The 24,672-nt window shown below is 41.4% G+C and overlaps 1 protein-coding gene and 1 long non-coding RNA gene across 3 annotated transcripts in view; one reads left to right on the top strand and one right to left on the bottom strand.

Annotated features, from left to right (window-relative positions):
- Nucleotides 1-24,672, top strand: part of LOC138437039 (regulator of microtubule dynamics protein 2) — a 112,179-nt gene that overhangs the window by 26,865 nt on the left and 60,642 nt on the right. Inside the window, exon 1 of one of the 2 annotated variants that reach the window (XM_069583531.1) lies at nucleotides 19,359-19,829. The exons of the other annotated variant lie outside the window; for it this stretch is intronic. The gene's annotated coding sequence lies outside the window, so the exon portion shown is untranslated. Of the gene's footprint in view, nucleotides 1-19,358; nucleotides 19,830-24,672 lie in introns of those variants that run through there. 2 annotated transcript variants of the gene reach the window in all.
- Nucleotides 1,989-24,643, bottom strand: LOC138437040 (uncharacterized). Its single transcript, XR_011255738.1, has 4 exons — nucleotides 24,449-24,643; nucleotides 15,754-16,032; nucleotides 14,779-15,016; nucleotides 1,989-2,673 (listed from the first exon to the last, which is right to left on the bottom strand). It is a non-coding gene; the product is annotated as an uncharacterized lncRNA (long non-coding RNA).

Genomic DNA, 24,672 nt, shown 5'->3' with positions numbered 1-24,672 from the left:
TTCAGCATTACTGGTCAGGGGCTAGACTTGGATTACTGTGATATTGAATGGTTTGCCTTGAAAACAGAGACCATTCTGTCGTTTTTGAGATTGCATCCAAGTACTGCATTTCACGCTCTTTTGTTGACTATGATGGCTACTCCATTTCTTCCAAGGGATTCTTGCCCACAGTAGTAAATATAATAGCCATCTGAGGTAAATTCACCCATTCTGGTCCATTTTCATTCACTGATTCTTATAATGTTCATGTTCACTCTTGCCATTTCCTGTTTGACCACTTCCAATTTACTTTGATTCATGGACCTAACATTCCAGGTTCCTATGCTATATTGTTCCTTACAGCATCAGACTTTACTTCCATCACTAGTCACATCCACACCTGGGTGTTGTTTTTGCTTTGGCTCCATCTCTTCATTCTTTCTGGAGTTATTTCTCCACTGATCTCCGGTAGCCTATTGGGCACCTACTGACCTGGGGAGTTCATCATTCAGTGTCCTATCATTTTGCCTTTTCATACTGTTCATGGGGTTCTCAAGGCAAGAATAGTGAACTGGTTTGCCATTCCCTTCTCCAGTGGATGATTTTGTCCTTGACTCACTATGACAAAAATCCTTTGAAGTGACCTGCTTGAGGTCACAAAATAAATAATTTCAGAGGTCAAAACAACAGCCCAGTTCTCCCTGGAAGGTTTATTTCATCAAGAGCCCAAGGCTAAAATCCCATCCACCACCACCCACAGAAAAAAATCCTTGATAGATTTATATCTGTGTGGAACTTCAGTTAAATGTTACCTTGCCAAATGGTATGTAGTGAAACATGTAGATTATCATCATTCAAAACTCTTCCTTTAAACTGCAAGTAACATTTAAAGATGGTGGTAAAACTACATCAGTCGTCTCTTTCTTTCCACGTTTTTTGTTTGTTTTTTTTTAAAACAAAACAAAACAAAAAAATGTCAGTTTCATTCCATAGCCCCCATGCCACTCAGATCCTGAGGCACTGATTCGGTATGCGACTACTTAGCATCTCACAGTTTTTCATTCCAGAAGGTGAATACTTTATAAGGGAAGGTCACTGGCACAAAAGCCCACACAGTTCTGAGTACTGAATCCCCAAATGCCAGTCAGGGTCCCATGAGGGAAACCACTGAAAGCAAACATTTTTTTCCAAGGCAACACTATCTTATCTCTGACTTTGTTCCATTATTGAAGGAGAAAGGATTGAATTCTTCCTGTTTCCCCAGAGCAACTCTTGTGGAACAATGCTTATTTCTTATTTTCCTCTATCATAATCGCAACTTGCAAGCACATATGTAAAAGGAAACTAGAGATTTTGTAGAATCTCATGGTCAAGAAGTGTCTCTTTAGATATTGATGCTTAACTGTGTCACTATTATTTTTTTATGAATAGGCCAGTTTGTCTCCGAAAGTTCTGCTACCCAGCCCAGGCAGGAAAGCAGGCCAGGGTTTCTGAAACCCCAAGGGATGGAGTAGGAGGCGGGAGCTGAGTGCGGAGAGGGCCAGAGACCAGAAAATGCTTATGACCAAGCCACACGAGAAGCAGAATGCTAGACCTTGACACTGAAGGCCACGGACATGACTCAGCAGCTGAAGCCAGAGCATGAACCCAGAAAGAGAAAGTGAACGGAAACAGGGAGAATCCCAGACTTAAAACCTGAAAATAACTGAGTTGCCTTGAATAGGCAATTTTGATTTCTCCTATCTCCTTGCTAGCCAGGATTAAGTGGTTAAAGATTCTTGACTTCCTATATTATCTGGGTCTCTGTTAATGATGCTTCTGGCAATGTAAAATGTTGCTGGAACACATCCTTATTTTTCATGCAGGCATTACTCCTCAAAGGGCATAAGTATTAGCAGGGGGCTAGCTTAGGTTCATGATCAGCATTCTATTTTCTGAAGGTGGTTAATTAACTAGAATTATTCTCAGGAGATAGGAAACACTCAAGACTGAACTATTCTGATTTGAAGTCAGGTTTAAAATCGGACTCACTTTTATTGAAATGTCTTAGGAAAGATACCAAATCTGTTAATGAAGTATTTATCATTTTGTTTCCTTACTCACAAGGCTCCCTGCACAATAGCTATTCCCCTTCCTGTTCCTGCTGTTTGACAGAGACTACCTCCCACAAAAGGGGTGCAAGATAACAGTCACGTACTTTTCTAAAACAGCTATGCACAGGGATGATCCGTTCAGGCCATTGAGACATAAGGCACAAATAGGGAAATCTTTTTTACTCTCACAGAGAAAGCAATGCATGAAGAGAGCCTCTGTCTTCTTTCTTGTCTTTGGAAGGAGCTGTGAGAAGGCATGATTCCTAGAGATGCTCAGCCATCTTGCAGTCATGAGAATACAAGCCTTGACTGGAAGTCAATATGCTTTAGCTAGTAGCATGGACATAAGGAAAGTGTCTGGGCTTCTAATGACAGTGCTGAGATGCCGAATCAGTCTAACTTCTAGACTTTTTAAGATGTGGGATAAGAAAAATCTTGAGTGTTTAAGGCACTTCAAGTTGGTTTTTCATTACTTGCAACCAGAGATGTCCAAGCAATATATTAAAAGTCACAGAAGGCAGAACTAATTCCCATAAGCTGTGAAGATGGAATTAAAATGTCTTAGTTTGTATTCTAATTTTCCTGCTGTGATTCTCTGGATCTAGAAAAATTAGACAGGGAAAATCAGGCAGATTAGAATCCAGACACTTTGATTGGACATTCATTTCAGTCATTTTAAACATTTAAAGAAAAAAGATAAAAAATAAATTTTAGTTTACCTTTAATGATTCCTAATCCTTTAACTTTCTAGTTTTAAAATTTATATTTCTCCTCTTTTGCAAAAACCATACTTTCCAGGCCCAATGTCTTTCCTTACAGCTTTATCGTAGCTACCTCTATAATATTCCTAAGACAATATTTTTGAGAACTCCCTTCTTTCAACGTCCTCACCACCTGGTTGCTATCTTCTGTTTTTTTTCTTCCAGTTCACTTCCTCCATTCTGCTGAAGGGATCTCAAACCATAGGCTCTTACATAGACCACTGAGTACATAAGAATTCTTATTTCAGAAAGAAATCTTGCCTGAGTCTGCCAGCAATTGGCAGTTTGTATAAAAATGTTCTTAGAATCCATAGTGTATGAAAATAGAGCATTGAATGGCAACTAAAAATTAGGTGATGAGACAATGAATTTGTTTAAAAGCTCTTCGGTGCAAGAGATCTCTCAATATTTGCATTAATATGTTAACCACATGATGTTAAGTACTGAGAGAGTATTGTATCAAGACAAGGGAGAGACTGAGAAGACAGCCAGTGTACACAGTAGGCTGAGATCCCCTGCTGTGTACTGCAGAGATCAGCGTCTGGATCTCAGTTACACACTCCACCTCCGACTTGATCAGAATAGCAGACCCTGTTGGCTGATTAACCAAAAACCATTTGCAGTATCCTTTACTCTTTCATTCTTCAACTCTGGAGGTCAGAAAACCCCTTGCCCGGATTCTCTTGCAACTAGAAATGGCTACATGTTCCATTTCTGGCCAAGGAGTTACAAGCATAAGCCTCCCGCGGATTTCTGAGACAGCTTCTCTTTCCTGGAAACTGGTAACATGTCTCTCTCCCTCTCTTCTTCCCACCATGAGCAAGACAAGCCTTAGGACCAAGAGCCAGTGCTGTAGATGACTGTGCAGAAAGATTGAGTCTGGCCTTTGATGGCATCTTTGACTGGTGAATCAAAGCCAGAAAGCACTTGCCTTTTTTTAAGCTACTGTTAGTTGGATTATTTTGTAATTGTTGCTTGTGGTTAAAAGCATTCCTGAGTGGGATTTCCCCACTGGCTCAGTGGTAAAGAATCCACCTGCCAATGCAGGAGACATGGGTTCGATCCCTGATCCAGGAAGATCCCACATGCCATGGAACAGCTAAGCCCACGCGCCACAACGATTGAGCCTGTGCTCTAGAGCCTCGGATCACAACTACTGAACCTATGTGCTGCAACTGCTGAAGCCTTATGCCCCAGAGTCCGTGCTTTGTGACAAGAGAAGCCTGAGCATTGCAACTAGAAAGCAACCCCTGCTCTCCGCAGTTAGAGAAAAACCTGCGCAGCAACAAAGACCCAACACTGCCAAAAATAAATAAAATTATTTTTTTAAAAAGCTTCCAGAGTGATATGTATTTTCCACTTTTCTCCTTTAGGCAAAAATTCTTACAGCTCATCACATTTAGAGCATGTGGCCAATCAAACACACAAAAGTATCAAATATATTCCTTGCTTTCACTTTATGCGTCCCTTCCTATGCTCCATTCCTAGTCTCATCATCCTTTATCTAGATATTTATAACTGCTAATGGTGAGTATGTGACTTTAACCAGTGATATTTTCTGCATACATAAAATTTAAAGGTGGAAGAAAAAGTACTTTAACCGCTGAACTTAGCAGCAGTAAGTGCCACATGCTAGGGAAAACACATCATTATCTGAATTTTAAGATACTTGGGAGAGCTGGTTGTTCCATACAGACAATGAAGTAGATCTGTTGACTCAACCTAATAGCCTAAACATAACCCACATTTCACCAAGATGCCCCAGAGGGTGAACATATGTAACATCACATTAATATTAGCTTGTATTTGATGACTCACTGTCCCTAATCACTGATAATAGTATCTTGATTCCCAAAAATTAGGATGCCTCGTGAATTTTAAAAATCCCCAGCAAGCATCTTATATGTCCTCACAAACACATCAGTTCTGCTTTTAGAAAAATCCTCCTCTGTGTGTGACTGTATCCACTGGCCATCTGCTGTTTTCCAGTGGACACCATGGCTTCCCCAGGACTCAGCCCTGGTCTTTCAGACCTTATATTACATATATTAGAGTCTTCACAGTGGCAAAGGAACCTTCAAACCCTTCATCCTGTATCTTGCTTGTCAAGCAGGACAAAAGAATGTTGCTTATACCTCTCATGTGAAGCCCTCCACTAGAGAGATCTTATTGGGACATTAGATCATGTTCTCCATCTCGTTTTCTTTCTCTAGGTCCCTAACCTCATCACTCCTACTTTACGTGAACAGAATTTTATTATCAACATAAGTAAGCTATTCAGGACCTGCCCTATGAGTTCACAAAATGAGCCAAGCCACACCCAAATCCCAAGACACTCTCTCTCCATGTCACCTGTTATTTCCCCTGTCCACACCACCACTGCCTCTCCACTGGATGAACTAACATCCCTCCCGGCTGGACTCTCTGCTTCTACATTTGTCCTCTACTTCATGCTCAGAGTATCCAGGCCAATCCTTTAAAAATGAAAACCAAATCCTTACACCCTCCCGCTCCTTATTTTACTTAGAATGAAATCCACACTTCTTACATGGTGTCCGTCATGTGGTTCTGCCTACACCTCCAATCTCATCCTGTACACACTGTCTCTCCATCACTATGGTGCAGCTATACCAGCCGTCTTCTCATTCATCTTGTGGCCAAGCTCACCCCTAGCTTAACGCATTTGCCCAGCTCTTCCCTCTGTTTGTATTGTCCTTCACTTGAATCTCAGCTCAGAGGCTTAGAGCACTCTTCTCCACAAGATTTCCTCTGACTGTCCAGTCTAAACTTGCCCCTCCATCATGTTCCCCTATTTCTTTCCTTTTTTCTCTTTGGCCACCACCAAAGGGCTTTCCAGGTGGCGCTAGTGGTAAAGAACCTGCCTGCCAATGCAGGAGACATAAGAGACAGGGATTCCATCCCTGGGTGGAGAAGATCCTCTGGAGGAGGGCATGACAACCCACTCTAGTATTCTTGCCTGGAGAATCCCATGAATAGAGAGCCTGGTGGGCTACAGCCCATAGTGTCACAAAGAGTCGGACATGACTGAGGCAACTTAGCGCATGTGGCACGTGGGATCTTCCCCCGCTGGGGATCAAACTCAAGCTCCTCGCATAAAGAGCATGGAATCTTAAGCACTGGACAAGCCGGGAAGTCCATGTTCCCCCATTTCAGCTTACCATAGCCCTCAGCTCTGCCAGCATGCTTTAGAGTTGGTGATTTGTTTGTCGTCTCCCCCTACCCTGCGTCACCCTGAGTGTCTTGTTCACTGCATTCTCAGGCTCCCGACCATGCCAGGCAGACAGCAGGTGCACGGTGGGCCCTTGGATATAGCCTGGGTTGTAAATATACAGCCTTAGTTATAGACTTGCAGCAAAACCTTTTTATTCCTATAGACCTTTTCCTTTCAAAGCTCCAAAAGGCATCCTATGGAATGTGTTGCAGTTCAGTTCAGTCACTCACTCTTTGTGACCCCATGGGCTGCAGCATGCCAGGCCTCCCTGTTCATCACCAACTCCCAGAGCTTACTCAAACTCATGTCCATTGAGTCAGTGATGTCATCCAACCATCTCATCCTCTGTCGTCCCCTTCACCCACTTTCAATCTTTCCCAGCATCAGGGTCTTTTCAAATGAGTAAGTTCTTCGCATCAGGGGGCCAAAGTATTGGAGTTTCAGCTTCAACATCAGTCCTTCCAATGAACACCCAGGACTGATCTCCTTTAGGATGGACTGGTTGGATCTCCTTGCAGTCCAAAGGACTCTCAAGAGTCTTCTCCAACATCACAGTTCAAAAGCATCAATTCTCTGGTGCTCAGCTTTCTTTATAGCCCAACTCTCACATCCATACATGACTCCTGGAAAAACCATAGCTTTAACTAGATTGACCTTTGTTGGCAAAATAATGTCTCTGCTTTTACGTGCTGTCTAGGTTGGTCATAAATTTTCTTCCAATGTGTTTCAGTTCAGTTCAATTCAGTTGCTCAGTCATGTCTGACTCTTTGGAAGACCATAAATCACAGCACGCCAGGCCTCCCTGTCCATCACCAACTCCCAGAGTTCACTCAGACTCGCGTCCATCGAGTCAGTGATGCCATCCAGCCATCTCATCCTCTGTCGTCCCCTTCTCCTCCTGCCCCCAATCCCTCCCCGCATCAGAGTCTTTTCCAATGAGTCAACTCTTCACATGAGGTGGCCAAAGTACTGGAGTTTCAGCTTTAGCATCAGTCCTTCCAAAGAAATCCCAGGGCTGATCTCCTTCAGAATGGACTGGTTGGATCTCCTTGCAGTCCAAGGGACTCTCAAGAGTCTTCTCCAACCCCACAGTTCAAAAGCATCGATTCTTCAGCACTCAGCTTTCTTCACAGTCCAACTCTCACATCCATACATGACCACAGGAAAAACCATAGCCTTGACTAGACGGACCTTTGTTGGCAAAGTAATGTCTCTGTTTTTGAATATGCTATCTAGGTTGGTCATAACTTTCCTTCCAAGGAGTAAGTGTCTTTTATTTTCATGGCTACAGTCACCATCTGCAGTGATTTTGGAGCCCCCAAAATAAAGTCTGACACTGTTTCCACTGTTTCCCCATCTACTTCCCATGAAGTGATGGGACCAGATGCCATGATCTTTGTTTTCTGAATGTTGAGCTTGAAGCCATCGTTTTTGCTCTTAGATCTTCACAAAAAATCAGGAAATGATTTTCATGAAAAAGATCCAATAGTAAGTCACTCTAGAAGTAAAATTTAAAAAAAAATTTAAGGTGCCTAAATGATGTGATTTAAGGGGTTATGATACCATCTTCTACTCCAAAGTTCATCTCAGGCAGAATTCCTGCCTCAGCACTACAACACTTAGAACTGATCCTTTTTCTCTCTACAGGGCTGTCTTGGACATTGAAAGACATTTGACAGCTTCCCTGCCCTGTGTCCCCTAGATATTAATAGCTTCTCCCTGGTGGTGACAACCCAAGTGTCTCCAGAAACAGCCAAATTTCCTCCAGAGGTCAAACTGTCACTAGGACTTATTAAGGTGAAAAGCCCACAGTCAGGACTAATTATGTTATTCCTGTACCAGTTCTGTGCTATAGTATCCATCTTATAGCAAATGTTAATAATTGGTAGAGCTGGTCTAATTTCATTATTATTGTTCAGAGTTGTTTTTTATTATTCATACAGTTTATTTTTCCAGTGGAACATTAAAATAATGCTTTTGTAAAGCACCCAGAATGGCCTGTTTTGAGATGAAATTGTGTGGCTTGAAATGAGAACACATAACATTCTTAAAATAGTAAATCTTTAGGAATGTAGCATGGCTTTTCATTTATTCCAGCCTATTTTTATGTCTCTCCCTAGGGCTTTAACGTCTTCATGTGAGCACTGCTTACTTTCCACTGTTGCAATAAATCACCATGATATTGTGACTATAGGCAGAGGCTCTGGATCCAAATCCCAGCGCCAGCACTTCCCAGCCACGTGACCATGTACAAACTGCATAATCTCTAATTACTGCAGTTTTCTAATTTGTACGATGGGAATAATAGAATTTACATCACAGGTTTGGTATGAGGATTAACAAGAGTTTGTAGCATGGAAAACACTTAGAAGAGTGTTTGCTTTATTGTAACCGATGTTATCATTATAACAGAAAATCTTGCACAACCATAAGAAAAGACTAACAACCAATAGAAAAACTGCTGATGAGCATTTGAAATGAATATTATTTTGAGGGCAATTAGGCAATATTGATCACAGTTTCAAACATTAGTCCCTTTGATCTCAGAGTTCCAATTCAAAAAAATTTACCTACCTCTTTAAGGAATACTTTAACTGTCAATACTCTCCAGCCAAAGACCACCAGGAGCACAATTGGCAATTGACAGCGAGATGTTTCATAAAAGAGTATTAGAATGCACCTACAGGATTTGAGTTTGGGTTGGGTAGTTTTGGGGAGGATATAAGGAATGCTCTAAAGTGTGCGTTGTCAGAAACAGGGAGCAATTCTAGGAAGTGAATGTGCTAAGTCGTGTCCGACTCTTTGTGACCCCATGGACTGTAGCCCACCAGGCTCCTCTGTCCGTGGGCTTCTCCAGGCAAGAATACTAAAGTGGGTTGCCCTTTCCTTCTCCAGGGGAGCTTCCTGAAGGGTATCAATAAATCTATGTATAAGGAGAGCAGACTAGAGGTAAGAAAAAACTGTAGCCAGTGAAGAATTCGAAGTTACTCATTTTGCAAGAGGGGAATGTGTTTGGCCTTTTTGTTGTGTATCTTTGTCTGAGTTGGATGTTCCGTGAGATGTTTACATCCAACAGGAGAAGGCTACGTCCTCTCAGAACCATCCTCTTAGTCCCTTGCTTCTAATTCTAGTTCTGCTCCTGATATGTGTTAAGTAAAGATGACCAGGACACCAAAAGAGTGTCTAACAGGCTTTTTAATGGCGAAGCACTACTGGGCGGGGTTCCCGGACCCTAACGAGGCAGGTCGGGGAAGTCCGCACCCGGATCATGTTGGGGGTGGTTTTTATACGTTTGTTGCGAGGGATGGTCAGGCTAGATGGACAGGGGTTCGGATAGGTCGCCAGGCCGAGGCATCACGGGCTGACAGGTCCTTCTACGTGGCTGCGGTGGGGCAGCTTTAGCTGGCCGAAGTGTGCTGTCATTGGTCCCCGGGATCTGGGAGGCTCCTTCCGTTAGGGACCTCCCCTGCTGGCAGGAGGGCGAGGAGGGGTGGCCCATCATGGCCCCCCGGGTCCGGCCTTACCATATGGGTTTCTGTCTTCAGTGTTTTAGGTGGCTTTTGCATAATACCATGACAGATCAAATAAAAGACTTACTACCATGAATATTTAGATATTGTAAGTGAGTATACATGTGGACTGAGGATGTGGCCTCTGTACTGTGATTTTGTGACCCCATCTTCTTCTAGATTTTCATTCTTTACATTTTCCCTCTTCCTACCACAACTCTTCATGAACTTATTCCCTGTTTACTTTCAGTGATCTAAGTGATGTTCCCTAGAACCCAATCTAGTAAGTCTCATAAAAGCATAATGTTTAGGATTAACCAAAAGTACTGAGAGACACCATTTCCCTGGAATCACAAGAATGATTTTTCATCAATTCATGTAATGAACTCGAGTCTGTGTTATCTTCGCTGGTTACTCCATGAGTTCAAAAGCTGCCAAATTTTATCACTCTTTTATTCCTGAGATATACTTCAGGAGGCTCTTACTTTTTGTGACGATGGTTGTTAGAAATTGAGGCACTATTTGGAAAAGCAAATTCCCAACTTCTCAAGTGTTTTGAACCTGCAGATTTAAATTGTCCTTGTCAGTTATTCGAAGCTTTCATTTGAAAGTGTGTTTACTTGCTTACTCCTTCTAAGTAAAGTGCAACAGATTTTCCCCCATGCTGTACTAGTAAAGGTCACAAGACCTTGTGTCATCCCCAACAAGGCCTTTGATTTTATATGTAGAACCCTAGAAATATTCCTTTAGATGTCACCTAAGTGACCTCCCTGCTGCTGCTGCTGCTGCTGCTAAGTCACTTCAGTCGTGTCCGACTCTGTGCGACCCCATAGACGGCCTCCTACCAGGCTCCTCTGTCCCTGGGATTCTCTCCCTAAGTGCTTCTGAGTGTAGGAATTTACAAACACACTATGAAACCTTGTAGCAAAGATCTGAACAAGTTGTGTTTTCCACAAAAGCACTGGACTGGAAATAATCTTAAGGAATGGGAAATCAGTGCTAGATGAAGATAATGAACATGCTTTATCATCTCTAAGATCAAGATTTGAAAGACATTTCATAAAAACTTTATGAAACAATGAATAGTATATTGCTAGTCTCTCAACAATAAAGGGTATTATTTATACTCTTTAACACTTTAAAGTTTTCTTTTCCAGCTGATTAAAATAAGTAATGCACAAGTGGGAAACATTAATGAACTTCAGAATCTGTGCATGAAAAATGAACTACCACAGTTTTACCTTTCTGCTCACTCATCATCTGGGCCTAAACTTGCTCTCACAATTCAGCCAACAAGGAGCAGAAATGCACACTAGCAGCTAGGCTTCAGCAGGAGAGGCAAGAAAGCGCCCTTCATAGTAAGTCGAGAGTACTGAGCTTTTTAAATTTATGTGCATATAAATCAATGAGGTTGCTTGCTGATTACATAGGTTCTCTGAGCGCCAAACCTTCAGATTCTTAGTTCTGAGATGGGGTCCAGGAGTTTGCATTTCAAAATAAGGTCATGAGTTGACGTTGCATGGGCCACCCTTTGAGAAACATCATATGTAGCCAAATTTCTAAAGTAAAGATGAGATCAGGGCAGCCTTATTCTAGAGAAATGACTATTGTTTTCCACTGTGTGACTTAATCGCTGAGAGGCTGATTCCTCATCTGTGAAGTGAAAATGAAAATCCCTGCTCCGTTGGGATAACCATCAAACACTAACATGTAGAAGCTTTGAATGCTCCCAAGTGCCCCACGACTGTGAACTGTCCTGAGTCTGATAAAGGAGGCAGAAAGCATTCTCACACCTCTTGTGTGAAATCTTTGACTGTGTTCACAGGTTATACACATTCTGGGAATTAAATGGTGGGAGCAAAGGAATTTGGGAGCAGAGAACGATTGTGACATAAATGATTGATCTGGATGATAGCTCTAAACCTGCTGGCCAAGAATGAAAGAGCAGGTGCTGCTCACGTGAGGGTTGCCGCATCTCACCTCCTGCAGGCATGCTAGGACACATGGCCGAGAGCCGCACCACAGGCCCTGAGCCAGGGGTGTGCACCTGTCAGAAGAGGCTGGAGAAGCAGGGACCATTTAGTCTCCTGCTGAATGAAAAAGGACTATTTTCTTACCATTCTCCCTCTGGTAGCAGAAAGAGTAAAGAACACTCCTAATGAAATACTTAGTTTCCAAAACCAGAATTTCATTTGGTTCCTTTCAACATGGTCTTTGAACCCCTTTTTGCATAAAAGAACAAAAGTGAATAAAAACCAGATTCAACAGTTGTTCCTCTAGAATAAGGCTGCCTGATCCTGTTTTTACTTTAGAAATTCAGCTACACGCTCTGTTTCTTGAGGGGTGGTCTATGCAACATCAACTCAGGATAATATTTTGACATACAAATTCCTGGATCCCATCTTGGAAATAAGAATCGGGAGCTTTGGTCCTCAGAGACTGTACATAATCAGCAAGCAGTTCAGTTGATTTGTATGCACCTACATATCCCAGTCTTTCAGTTTGTCTTCTTAGTTATAAATGCTAGCTAAAAGACTTAGTGCACTTTGCAAACCAGAAACCAGTGACACTAAAACATTTCAAAGAGTACATATATTTTGAAAGAATTCCAAACTCTCTATAGTATAATTCTCATGAGAAAAGCCTTTTTGATAAACAGAGCTGACTTTAGGCAAGATTTAGGTATCTGAGGTGAAATAAAAAATTTCTATTTAATTTTGGAAATTTCCTCTTTCAGCTTCCTTGCATTTCCATGTCACATGGCCTAGGGGACTTTCTCCCTTTACATTACCTTACTTGGAATTAGCCAATTAAAATAATTTTTTAAAAGCAATCACATAGGCTGATCACAGAAGTTCAAACTTGCCAAAATTTCTGGTTGAAAAGTGAAAATTTTAGATACCTAGATATTTTCCTTTGCCCATCAATCTATTTATTCATTTGCAATCTATGTCACTGAACTTCAGGTACTGAGGGTAGAAAAACAAATGGTCCATGCTTTTAAGAAAAAGTTCTCCAAAACTTAGGAATTAAGAGTTTAGGGCCTCCTCTTTCAATGCTGGGGCATTGCTTAGCAAGTTTTGTTTATTTCACTAGGAAAATGTACTTACTATATGGTAGCTTCCTAGGTGGTGCAATGGTAAAGAACCCACCTGCCAATACAGGAGACGCAAGAGACATGGGTTTGATCCCTGGGTTAGGCAGATCCCCTGGAGGAGGAAATGGCAACCCAATTCAGTATACTTGCCTGGAAAATCCCATGGACAGAGGAGCCTGGTGGGGTGCAGCCTATGGGGTCGCAAAGAGTCAGACATGATTGAGCACGATCATACTCGTACTAACTCATGGGTCAAGGCCAAGGATGCTGCTAAATATCCCCAAACAGAGAATTCTCCCTACAGCAAATAATTCTCCAGTCCAAAAACAACAACAGAAATCAATAGCGCTGAAGTTGAGAAACTTTCTAAAGAGACCAAAAGCCACTATCTGGGGGAAATGAGAACTTGTCCTTCTTGTGAGAGCAGTATCAGTGTAGCCTTAGCGGTTTCTGCAGCAAGCTGATATGTGAGTAAGAAGCCAGGAAGTGAAGGCTGTGAGTGGAAATTTTTCTCTTGAAGTGTTTGATAGTGATAGCTGTGAGATACGGTACTGACACAGAGGAGAGGCAGGGTTTTAGGAAAGATAATAGGTGGTACCAAAATATTTAAAAGTATTTGGATCAACTGAAATTTTCATTTTTTATTTAGATGTTTGATGCCTTTAAAGCCATGACTTAAGCCACAGTGGCAGTAAATTATTTTGATGAAAGATCTTTATAGATTCTACCTCCTAAAAAGAGGAGAAAATCGTGGTACATAATTATGGTCACGTCTCCATAATAGCAAACACTTAGCAGAGGAAAATAAGGGAAATGCCTTTACGTCTAAAGTTGGATTCTCATAATTAAGTGGTTCATGAAAAGTTTTGAAGCTATTTTCACTCTGCAAAATGTCTGTATGTGAATAACTGAATTATTCGAGTTAGTTTTTGTCAGCAGTCTTTCATTTATGAAATATATAAATGAGTTGTGCCTTCTGAGTTGTGTCTCCTGTATGATGTCATTACATCTGGAAGAGAAGCTCCTCTTAGCACCCTTTTGTTTGTTTTGAGAAATGGGAGGTTTCCATTAGTAAGAGAGAGAATAAATGTTATTACTGTCAGAATTTCTTTTTTGTTTTAGGGAGGATCAGAAGGGTTGCTTTGCTTCATGTGAGAAAGTCAAAGAGCCCCATTACTGAATAGGTAGTTCTTTCATTGCTAAAAACCTGGCAGAGGCTGACTGGCGGTAGGATGTGTTAGCATTAGCTGGTAAGCAGACGTCATAGCTGGAGGATGGGTGTTTCTCTTTCATTGGACAGTTATTATCTGCTGCAGCTGGTAAAGTCAAGGGCACTTTTTTCTTTTAATGGAAGCAGCCAAGGCCATAGTACAGAAGACAACTTCCTGACATCAGCAGTTCTGTTAGAATTCAGCTGAAAACCATTGAGCATGTTATCATATGGATTAAAAGGATTTTATGGGGTTACTTAAGTAACAAACCACAATTTCTATAGCATGACTTTTACAGTATTGTTCCAGTTCTAAGCAGTCAAACTACAATTATTTTTGATTACAATACAAATGACTTGGTCACTTGCTTAATGAGACAAGCTTTCTTCTAAAAATCATTACAGTGGTGAATTTCCTTCTTTTTCTAGATTCACTTCTTTGAATGAGAGTCCAAATACACACCTTAATTATAAAGATAGGAACACAACTTTTATAAAATGGAAAAAGTTTTAAAAGTGGAAGACTAGTTAATGTGTCTCCATTGCATTAGGAAAGTAACTGTCTCTATAAGCTGATTTGCACACCAAGAGGCTGCCTCTGTCTACTGAACGATTTCCTGAATGAGATATTGTTCCTAAAGGGAAAATAAGTTTTCTTTGGATTGTCTGAGGACAGTAGGTCTGGAAAATTGCTAACCCCAATTTTCCCCAGGAGAACCATACACAAAATTGACTTTCTATCCATGTCCTAAATGAAATCGTTTGTTCTAGTTTTATATATAATTAAAACTATTCTGTTATTTTGCCTAATTTATATATACATATATTGTAACAATATTTTGTCTAACTGACGAACATTTGACTTCTTTGCAATCTGCCACAAACAATGAAACTGACCTTGACGTATACAGTTGACGTACATACTGTCAAAGATGTCCCATAACACTTGCTCTCAAGATGAAGAAAGAATGCAGAAGGGAGGGACAAGCTGACTTTTTGCTCTGCGTTGGTTGAATTCCACTTTAGAGTATATCCAAAGTGGTTGTTTGAACAGGCTGTACTCAGAAACTCAGTGTTAAGAACGTGACTTACAAAACTCCTGCAATATCTGAAGAAGCTTCATCCCCATCTTTATCTGTCATGGAAAAACAGCTGATAATCATTGACCAAGGTTAGCATCAATCAGGCAACTTATATGGCATTGAACAAAAACTTAATTTTTCTAACACAACAAAAATTTTCTTATAAGAATTCTATACTTTAATGAGGTGGTTATATTTTTAACAAATTGATTAATATTGAATTGCTACATTGTATTACATAAATATTGTTGCTAGCTTCTTTTTATACATGCCTTTTAAAAATACCATTTAATATTCATTCAGTATGAAAATATTGGGCTATTTTATTGTATGATGTGACTGATAATTTATTATACTAATTGCTTAGTCTTATGGAAATAGTTAATAAACTTATCCTTATACCTTTCTCAGTAAAAGCATTTTTCCCTTGGCAGGTCCAATGTAGTCATAGGTATTTTTCCAGAAATTTTGGGAATAATTTTCTTGTGTTCTATAGATCCCTGATATAACAATAATTTTAAAAAGCCCCAAACTGTTTATATTAGACAGGCTTATTTTCCCCAAAACTCTATTCCTAGCTTACACTGAATATGATAGACCTGCCATAACTTTAAACCCTGTGGTTTAGAGATAGTGGCAGAGCCCTAATGAGGAAGCCTTCCATGGGATAAATGCTCTGATCTGGAGGTTCAATCCCCATAGAGGGAGCAGAGAAGGCTGAATGCCAAGTAACTAAAGTAGGGCACGCAGACAGAACGGTATTACTTGAGAAGTGCTATGATGTGCTTACCGAAGGTGTTATGAAGAGTCCCCTTCCAACATTCCATCACAGGCAGCAAAGCCTCATCTGTAAAATAACCTACCTCACAAGACCGTTGGGAAGATGAACTAAGATGATTCATATACAGAATAAAGCAGGAACTGAGTGTAGGAGTCCATCAAACTTTCTGTTGTGGCTGCAGTTGCTATTAGATCTCCCTCCAGTTTATAGACCTAAGCTGGGGAACGTGGAGCTTCAGTTATGCCTGGATGGCTCCTTCATCCACCAACTTTGTCATTCAGTTTCTTCCTGGAAATAAAACCATGTAGGTAGAACCCAAGAAATAAAAATGAAACACTCCCCCCTGCACCACACACCCTTGACACTTCTCATGTTTCCACCATCCAAAGGACTACAGATTTCGTAATGCTTTTCTCTTGAAAAGTCTTCTCTGGTGGCTCAGAGAGTAAAGCATCTGCCTGCAATGTGGGAGACCCGGTTTCAATCCCCGGGTGGCGAAGATGCCCTGGAGAAGGAAACGGCAACCCACTCCAGTATTCTTGCCTGGAAAATCCCATGGACGGAGGAGCCTGGTGGGCTACATTCCATGGGGTCGCAAAGAGTCGGACACGACTGAGCAACTTCACTTCACTTTCTCTTGAGAGTAAATAATATTTTCAAAGAAAGCTTTTCAAATATTTATTAATATAGAATATGAGCACTGTGCCAGGTGCTGGGGATACAAAGATGAATACATCCTTGCCTTGAATATGTTCGGACTCCAGGACGCAGCAGTGAGTGAGCAAGCGGTGATAATAACCCAGTGTACCTGAGAGCAGGGCGCAGAAAGTCAGCCAGGAGTGGGTTTGTGCTCACAGGAACTCCTCACCCTTCCACAGAGTTTTGGCAGGGCGTGGAGGAGTACTTCTTTGGGGGAGAAGGAGAGTGTGTGAAGTAGCTTCTCAAGGGAAGCAGATTAAATTAGATGAATTGGTTTTTGACAGGTGGCAAAGAGCAGAGTATTACAGACACAGAGAGCAGCCTAAAAAGGACACAGAGACTGGGGAAATATGTGATTGATGGAAAGAAAATAAGGTAGTTTGCCTATAGCTGAAGTGAAGAATTGATGTCTGGTGAAAATGGTAGAGAAAAGCTGGAAAAGTAGGTGGGGACAAATTGTGAAGGCCCATACGGCAGAGGTGTTAGCTGACTGTAATGCCGTGCTAGTGCTGATGAATCAAAATGCCTTTAGTTTGGGCTGCTGTAACAAATTACCATAGACTGGGTGACTTAACTAGCCAAGATTCATTTCTCATGATTCTGGAGGCGGGATATCAGAGATCATAGCACCAGAAACATTGGTTTCTGGTGAAGGTCCTCTTCTGGGTTGCACATGGCTGGCTTCTCGTTGTATCCTCACATGGTAGAATAAGAAACAGCCCCCATGTCTCCTTATGAGGGCATCAATCACATTCTAGAGAGGTCCAGTCTCATAACCTAATTATTTCCAAAGGCCTCACCTCCAAATACCACCACATTGGGGATTAGCATTAAATATAATGAATTTTGGAGGAAAATAAACATTCAGTTCATGACAAACAACGTCTCTGAGATTCGTTTGTTGTTGCTGTTCATTTGCTCAGTCCTGTTCCGCTCTGTGACCCCATGGACTGTAGCTCGCCAGGCTTCCCTGTCCTTCACTGTCTCCTACAGTTTGTTCAAACTGATGTCCATTGAGTCTACTGAGATTCCTAGTGATTTTCTTTTTCCCATCAGACATTTAGACCTCATTCCTAGTAGAGGCAGGTGGAGTCATTCCTTCTCTTTCATAGCATTCCTACAATGCCTGCCAAATACAGCTCCTCTTGTTTTACTTTTTGGTTTTAACTTTGCCAAAGATCAATGGCTACCACTAAGTTTCTACGTCTCAGATAATTTTTACTGCTCAAGAAACATAATCAAGGGGAAACAGGTGCCACACAGGCATATGAAAGAATCTGGCTCTTTTACCCTACTCCCTGAATGTGAAGAACAAGTCAGCACTTTCTTTTGGAGCAGGGGGTTGGTAAGGTACTGTTCTCAGCCCGTATTCCACATTTTTGTTGCAGACCTCTTCTGTGATGTATGCTGGGGGAACAGTGGTGAACAAGTGAATGGACTCCTGGAAAAGCTTACATCTCAAGGCGCTTCCAAACCTTTTAAGTGTTATCGAAGAGAGATGAATTTCTTTAGGAAAAAAATCTTGTTAAAAGAGAAACCTATGTAAACCTGCTGGACAGGTTTACATTTTGTATTCTGTTTACATAGAGCAAACATTAGCATCATATTGTAATATCCTTGCAAACCACAAGATGTGAACAAAAGTGGTTCTTAGAAGGGACTGCTTTGCAGTTTCAAATCTTAGATGCTAAATATTAGTCTGCTGTCTTCCAAAATATAACATTGCTTTAATAAAATGACTTTGGGGCTTCCCAGGTGGCTCAGTGGTAAAGAATCCACTTGCCAATGCAGGAGACTCAAGGGGAGAGGCTGGTTCCATCCCTGGGTTTGGAAGACCCCGTGGAGGAGGAAATGGCAACCCACTCCTGTACTCATGCCTAGAATACCCCATGGAGAGTCCAGCGGGTTACAGTCCCAGGGGTTAGAGTCAGACACAACCTAGAGACTGAGCACACACACATTAGTTTGCTGTCTTCCAAAATATAACTTAGTTTTAATAAAATGACTTGGCTAGGCTGCCGTCTATGGGGTCGCACAGAGTCGGACACAGCTGAAGTGACTTAGCAGCAGTAGCAGCAGGCTTACTTACTCTTAAATATAGCTTTCCTAAAGCTCAGAAAACATTTTATAGTCTTAAAGGTCCTATAGAAGCTCCTTTAGTAAATAGCTTCATATGGACTGTGAAATTAGTCTTCTGACTCTTCAGAGCAGCTTTTTGGTGGTTTTTGTGGGAGAAGGGGTTGATAAATGCATCCATTTTTAATTCCATTCAACACACTGGTAGGAAATCTACTACTCAAGACCAAGTTTCCTGCAAGCCTAAATTTAAAGCTCAAAGCAAGGACAATACAGAAAGAGTGAGTGTGCAGTTTTTTTTAATAGTCCATTTGACAGAATCTTATTTTCCTTATGTTGACACAAACCACACAAGGTGAAGCTGGATAAAATCTCTGTTGTTAAGCATCTGAGAAGAAAAAGGTTTTTACCTAAACGCAACTCAGGACCATGGTGGGGGTTGGGGGAAGGACAAAGGAGAGGGTAAGAAGAACTGAGAAAATTAACTGGAAATATACAATTACCATATGTAAAATAGATAGCAAGAGGGAATTCTGTGTGACGCAGGGAGTTCAACCCAGCGCTCTGTGACAACCTAGACAGGAAGGATGGGGAGGGAGATGGGCGGCGTGGGGTGTGGGGGGGGCTGGTGTTCAGGACCCAGAATATATATGCATACCTGTGACTGATTCATGGTGATGTATGGCAGATATCAACACAGTATTGCAAAACAATTATCCCCCAATTAAAAATAAAAAGAAAGTGAGTTAAAGTTAGGATAACTTGATCAGTAATTCGTGCAAGACATCACGTTTGACTCTGTCATGTGGACGGTTCAAGATTATTATCTAGAAAACGGCAGAGAAAAAGAATGATACTAAGGCAAGGAGGTGGGTTTGGGGAGCCTCAGCGATGGACGACAGCGCGCCGGAGGCAGCAAGAACGCGCCGAACCTCCGCGGATGGCCCTGAGCCAGGGCGCGGTGGTCAGGGCGGGGAATTGAGCTTTGGGGGAGGCGACAACCCGGCGGCAAAGTCCGATGCGGGTCGAGGCGCCAGGTAGGGCGCACTTGTCTCCTTTTGTAAAAGATGCGCCGGGCCCCCGCCCCGGTGAGTTGACCGCCAGCGGGAAGAGGCGGGAGCCCGCGGGGCGAGTGGAGCCGGCCCCTCCCCCGGCGCCTCCGGTAGCTGGGTCAGGACGCTGCAACCGCGGCGCTGGACCTTGGGACTCGGAAGCTCCCGGACTACTGTCCGCCCGCCGCTTCGCTCCCGATCACCCCGCTAGCAGGTCCCAGGTCTCCGACGGCAGAGAGACCAGCGCCGCGAAAACAGGTGCGGGAGCGGGTTGGCAGTGTGCGTCTCTGCGGGCCGGGGTGGGACGCGGGCAAGGACCGAAAGCCGAGGGCCCAGGCGGCACTTCCGGCGGCGGCCACCGCACTTCCGGGTCGTGCAGGCGTCTTGTCGGCCGCCGCCTTGCTAGTGGGCATCCTCCCGCTGGCCCGCGGTGCTGGGTATTTTGGGGGCCGCAGAGCGGGTTTACAGCGGCTTCCTCCAGCGCCGCCTTCGACCCCAGAGGTCGCCAGTATTTCCGCGCGGGCCCCCGGCTTGGGGTGCGTGGGCAGCGTGTTGCCTCAGCCAGGCGGAGGCAGCAGACCCAGCTGAGTTTCCGCCGGAGACACTTGCCTTCCTCTCGCTTGAGCTCCCTGGGTCTTTCATACCTTCCAGCCTTCGGCAAACGTTTTTTGTTTTGTTTTGGCAAACTCGGATTCTCTACTTGTTTTACAGAGAATGAAGGCTAGATTTTTAGTTCGACAAACATTTGCAAATAAGGCAAACATCAGGGAGCCCGAAATAAAGAATTATTAAGTAGGAGGGAAAAAGTGAAAACCGAATGAAATAAGAGTATTATTAGAATTCACTTAGAAAGTGTCGAGTTATCCAGGTCGCTGTGGGGAATCTAATCGCTAATTCAAGGTCTCAGGGAATTCCCTTATGCTTAAAACTCATGGTCACTTGTAACCCGTACTGTGTACTTTTACCTGATTTGCACAAGTTTTCATCTGTCTTCCGAGTTTATCAGAGTTCTGTATTTTATGTATTTCCCCGCTACGAATCTGCTGAAGAACTAAGTGAATGTATATGCTAAATACTGTTTGAAAGCACTGGTAAATAACTTGGTAAAGCATACTTTCCATATCTGAAAATTAATTTTAATTGAAACGAACATAAAAATTAAATGTTTTCTGAAGTTAATTTTTTATGACATGTTCTACAAAGGAATTTTAATGTAGAAGTTTCTGTAGAATCAACATTTTGATGATTTACTATGTCAACAGAATTCTTAATTCTCATCTCTGCAAATCTTTTAATTATGTATTACATATTAATTTTAGCTACCAATAATTTGTAATAAAATTGTATCTTATTGTACATTATTATTAGCACCTTACAAATTGAAACATGTGGCAGAAATAATACTTAGCATATGATTAATCTGGGCTTCCCTGGTGGCTCAGGTTAAAGCGACTGCCTGCAATGCAGGAGACCTGGGTTGGATCCCTGGGTTGGGAAGATCCCCCTGGAGGAGGGCATAGCAATTTACTGTAGTATTCTTGCCTGGAGAATCCCATGGACAGAGGAACCTGACAGGCTATGGTCCATGGGTTCTCAAAGAGTCCAACAAGACTGAGCGACAAAGCACGAGCGCAAACTATATCCTGAATTCAGGTAGGCCAGATTAAGCACACAGGCTTGCTACTGGAACCTTTGGCTTCAGGAGAAGTAATTCTTAAGTCTCTTGGATATAATATTCACCAATATGCAAGATAGTTTCTGGAAAATTATTATTTAAAAAGCATTCGTTCTTTTATATTTAAACCTGTGATGCAGTAATATATCCAAATAGGGTAATCCATGTGTTCAATGCTTGTAGTCTAGTATATTACAGAGGAATCTAAAGAGAGATATTCTTGGGACTTCCTTGCCAGTCCAGTGGTTAGGACTCTATGGTTTCACTGCAGGGAGCACAGGTTTGATCCCTGATCAGGGAACTAGGATTCTGTGTGCTGTGCGGCATAGCCAAATAAAATAAAAATAAATAATAAAGTTTCTTTTAGGAAGACTTCTTGGTAATAGAGTCTTAGTCTTTCTCTTCCACAGGGCATCATTGAAACATATTTATTTGACTGTTTAGAGTATAAGAGTAATGCCTTTTTTTTTTTTTTTCAATTAAAACAATTTTTGGCCACACTGTATAATTTGTGATATCTTAGTTACCCAGCCAGGGACTGAACCCAGACCACTGCAGTGGAAGCACCCAGTCCTAACCCACGGGACCGCCAGGTAATCCCAGTAATGCTTCGCTTCAGTATGTGAGATTATAGGCTATGAGCCATAGGGAGGCGTATTTCAGGTATACAACTGAATTCAGAATTTGCATCTTTACCGTACTACTTCCTCCCATTCTCCCCCTCAGTGGTTTATTTTGTTCCCATTTCACTTAGAATAGTGAAGCAATTGAAGAGAACTTTCATAAGGTCCCACCATCACATCTACCCGCCTTCTTGAACCTGCTTACATAATCTGTCTTCTCTTTCATTACTCTAATGAATGGTTTGTGTTTCATCAGAGGTCGGCCTCTGTACTTGTGCACTGGAGACCATCCATCCTCTTTGCCTTCTCATGTTAATTGCAGCGATTCTCTAATCTCTCTTTTACTGTCATTTATTTAATCTTTCTTTAAAAAAAGCTGGATCTTTTCCATTGACAAACAAAAATGTTATTTCTCCATCTTTTGGTGCTGTTTTCCAGTATCGTCATGACATTTCTTTTCTTCTAGTTTTCTGGTTGCCCATTTGTTCTTTTCCCTCTTTTCCTGACTTCATGTGGACTAATTGAAATAGCTTCAGTTTTCCCATTATTATTGCCACTTTTGGCTGATTATTTATATTTTTATGGAAGTTTTTGGGTTTTTTTGGTGTGATTGTTTTTATCTTTTGCGTGGTTGCCCTGGGGCTTACAACTGGGATCTTGAACTTACTATAACACTGCTTTATAACCCAGGGCCCTTACAACAGCAGATTTTCTTTTTCCCTTATCCTTTGTGCTGTTGTTATCCTACTTTCTTACTTCTACATCTGATAAAAACCTCATGATGTTACTGTCATTTTTTGCTGTAATAAGCAAGTATTTAATGAATCGATCTTAAAATGAGAAAAAAATGACTTTCATATTTTGCCACATGTTGGCCACCACTGATGTTCTTCATCCTTTGCATAATTCCAAATTTCTATGGTTATCACTTTACTTCTGCCTGATGAACCCCATTAGCATTTTTTATCGTGAATGGCTGCTGGTAAAGGATTCTCTCAACTTTTGTTTGTTTAAAATAGTCTTTAAAATATTAAAATAGTTCAATTTTTAAAATAAATAGTATCTTAAATGATATTTAAAATAGTATTTTAAATACTTCTTTGTTTAAAATACCCTCATTTCTGAAAAATATTTTACTGGGTATAGAAATGCAAGTTGAACGTTTCTTTCAGCCCTTTCAAGGTGTCACTCCATTGCTTTCTTGCTTGATTAGTTTCTAAGGTGACGTCTCTGAGACACTGTGTGCTATAATCTTATCTTCTTTCTCTGTAAGTAGTGTCTTTTTTTCCCCCATCACTGGGTGCTTTTAAGATTTCCCACTAGCTTTCAGCATTTTAATAATGTGTGGCCTTGGTTTGATTTTATTTTTCTTGGATTATGTTGATCTTCTTGGCTCTTTGGGTTTATAGGCTTTGTCCAACTTGGAATTTTTTTGGCCATTTTTCCTTTAAGTTTTTGGTTTTTTTTTTTTGGTACCCCTACTTCCTTTTAGCTATATATGTTTTAGACTGCTTGATACTATAGGCTCTACTTGGTTTTTTTGTTTAGTCCTTTTTTTCAAAATCTGCCTGCTTTAGAGATGATGTCTTAGGCCATTTCGACTGCAATAACAAAATCCTGTAGATTGGGTGGCTTATATAGAGCAAAAATTTATTTTTCGTTATTTTATAGTCTAAGAAATCCAAGATCAGGGCGCTGGCAGATTCAGTATCTTGTGAGGGCCTGCTTCCTGAGACAGGAGATGACAGCTTCTTGCTGTAACTTTATGTGGCGGAAAGATTTATACTATTGTTTTCCTTTAGTGGCCTTCTGACTTTAAGAACAGTGATAAGCAATAAAACTAGTGAAGAAGGGATAAAGTAAAGAAAGATTATGGTGCATTTTGTCAAGGTAGCTGAGGTTATGTGGAATTAGATGAGCCAGAGCTTAGGTCTTTAATGCAAATGGTGAAAGTTCAGAAGGAGGAAGGAGTCAAAGAAATTAGTTTTTTGTTACTTTAAAAGTAAGTGAACATTTGAAAGAAAATAAAAGCATTAAGGCCTCAGACAGAAGTAGAACTATGACTAAGAAGCAGAAGAACTCCTGGTCAGAAGAAATGAGGTGAAGCCTGCACGTACATTCGAGTTTCTGCTTTCCGCATTGAATAAAGCAGAAGATGAAGTGGGTACAAGCAAGCCAAAACTTTCTCTATATTATATATCCCAAAGCCCATTTTAAAATGTTGTTGATCACTCTAAACTGGAGTACGAAATGTGAACTAGATGCTAAGGAAAAGCTTTCTCTTGGGCTTTCCTGAAAGATAAAGTAAAACCCAGACATTAGCACACTAGCTACAGTCCATAGCGTCGCAAAGTTAATTTTATACAAATAAGAGGTTCAGATACAGTTAGGCATAATTTGAATTCAGAAATAGTTTTTTTCAGAAATTTATAACGATGCTTTTACCTCTGTCATGCCCTTTAACAATACATGATAAAGAGTAAATTTCAGATCAGATGTATAGAATACAGATTCTGAATTAAAGGTGATATTTTACATTGGCTGTCAGTAATATCCTTAAAGGTAGTATTTCTACTCACCCACATACATTATAGAGGCAGTTTGGTTTTTTGTTGTCGTTTAGTCACTAAGTCGTGTCCACCTCTGTTGCGACCTGCCAGGCTTCTCTATCCATGGGAGTTTCCAGGCAGGAATACTAGAGTGAGTTGCCATTTCCTTTTCCAGGGGATCTTTCCGACCCAGGGATGTGGTTTCTGCCACATCTCCTGCATTATAAGTGGATTCTTTACTGCTGAGCCATTGG

Source organism: Ovis canadensis, chromosome 3 (assembly GCF_042477335.2).
Source record: "Ovis canadensis isolate MfBH-ARS-UI-01 breed Bighorn chromosome 3, ARS-UI_OviCan_v2, whole genome shotgun sequence".
Classification (NCBI taxonomy): domain Eukaryota; kingdom Metazoa; phylum Chordata; class Mammalia; order Artiodactyla; family Bovidae; genus Ovis; species Ovis canadensis.
Note: the sequence above shows the minus strand (reverse complement) of the source record. Positions and strands in the feature narration are given on the sequence as shown.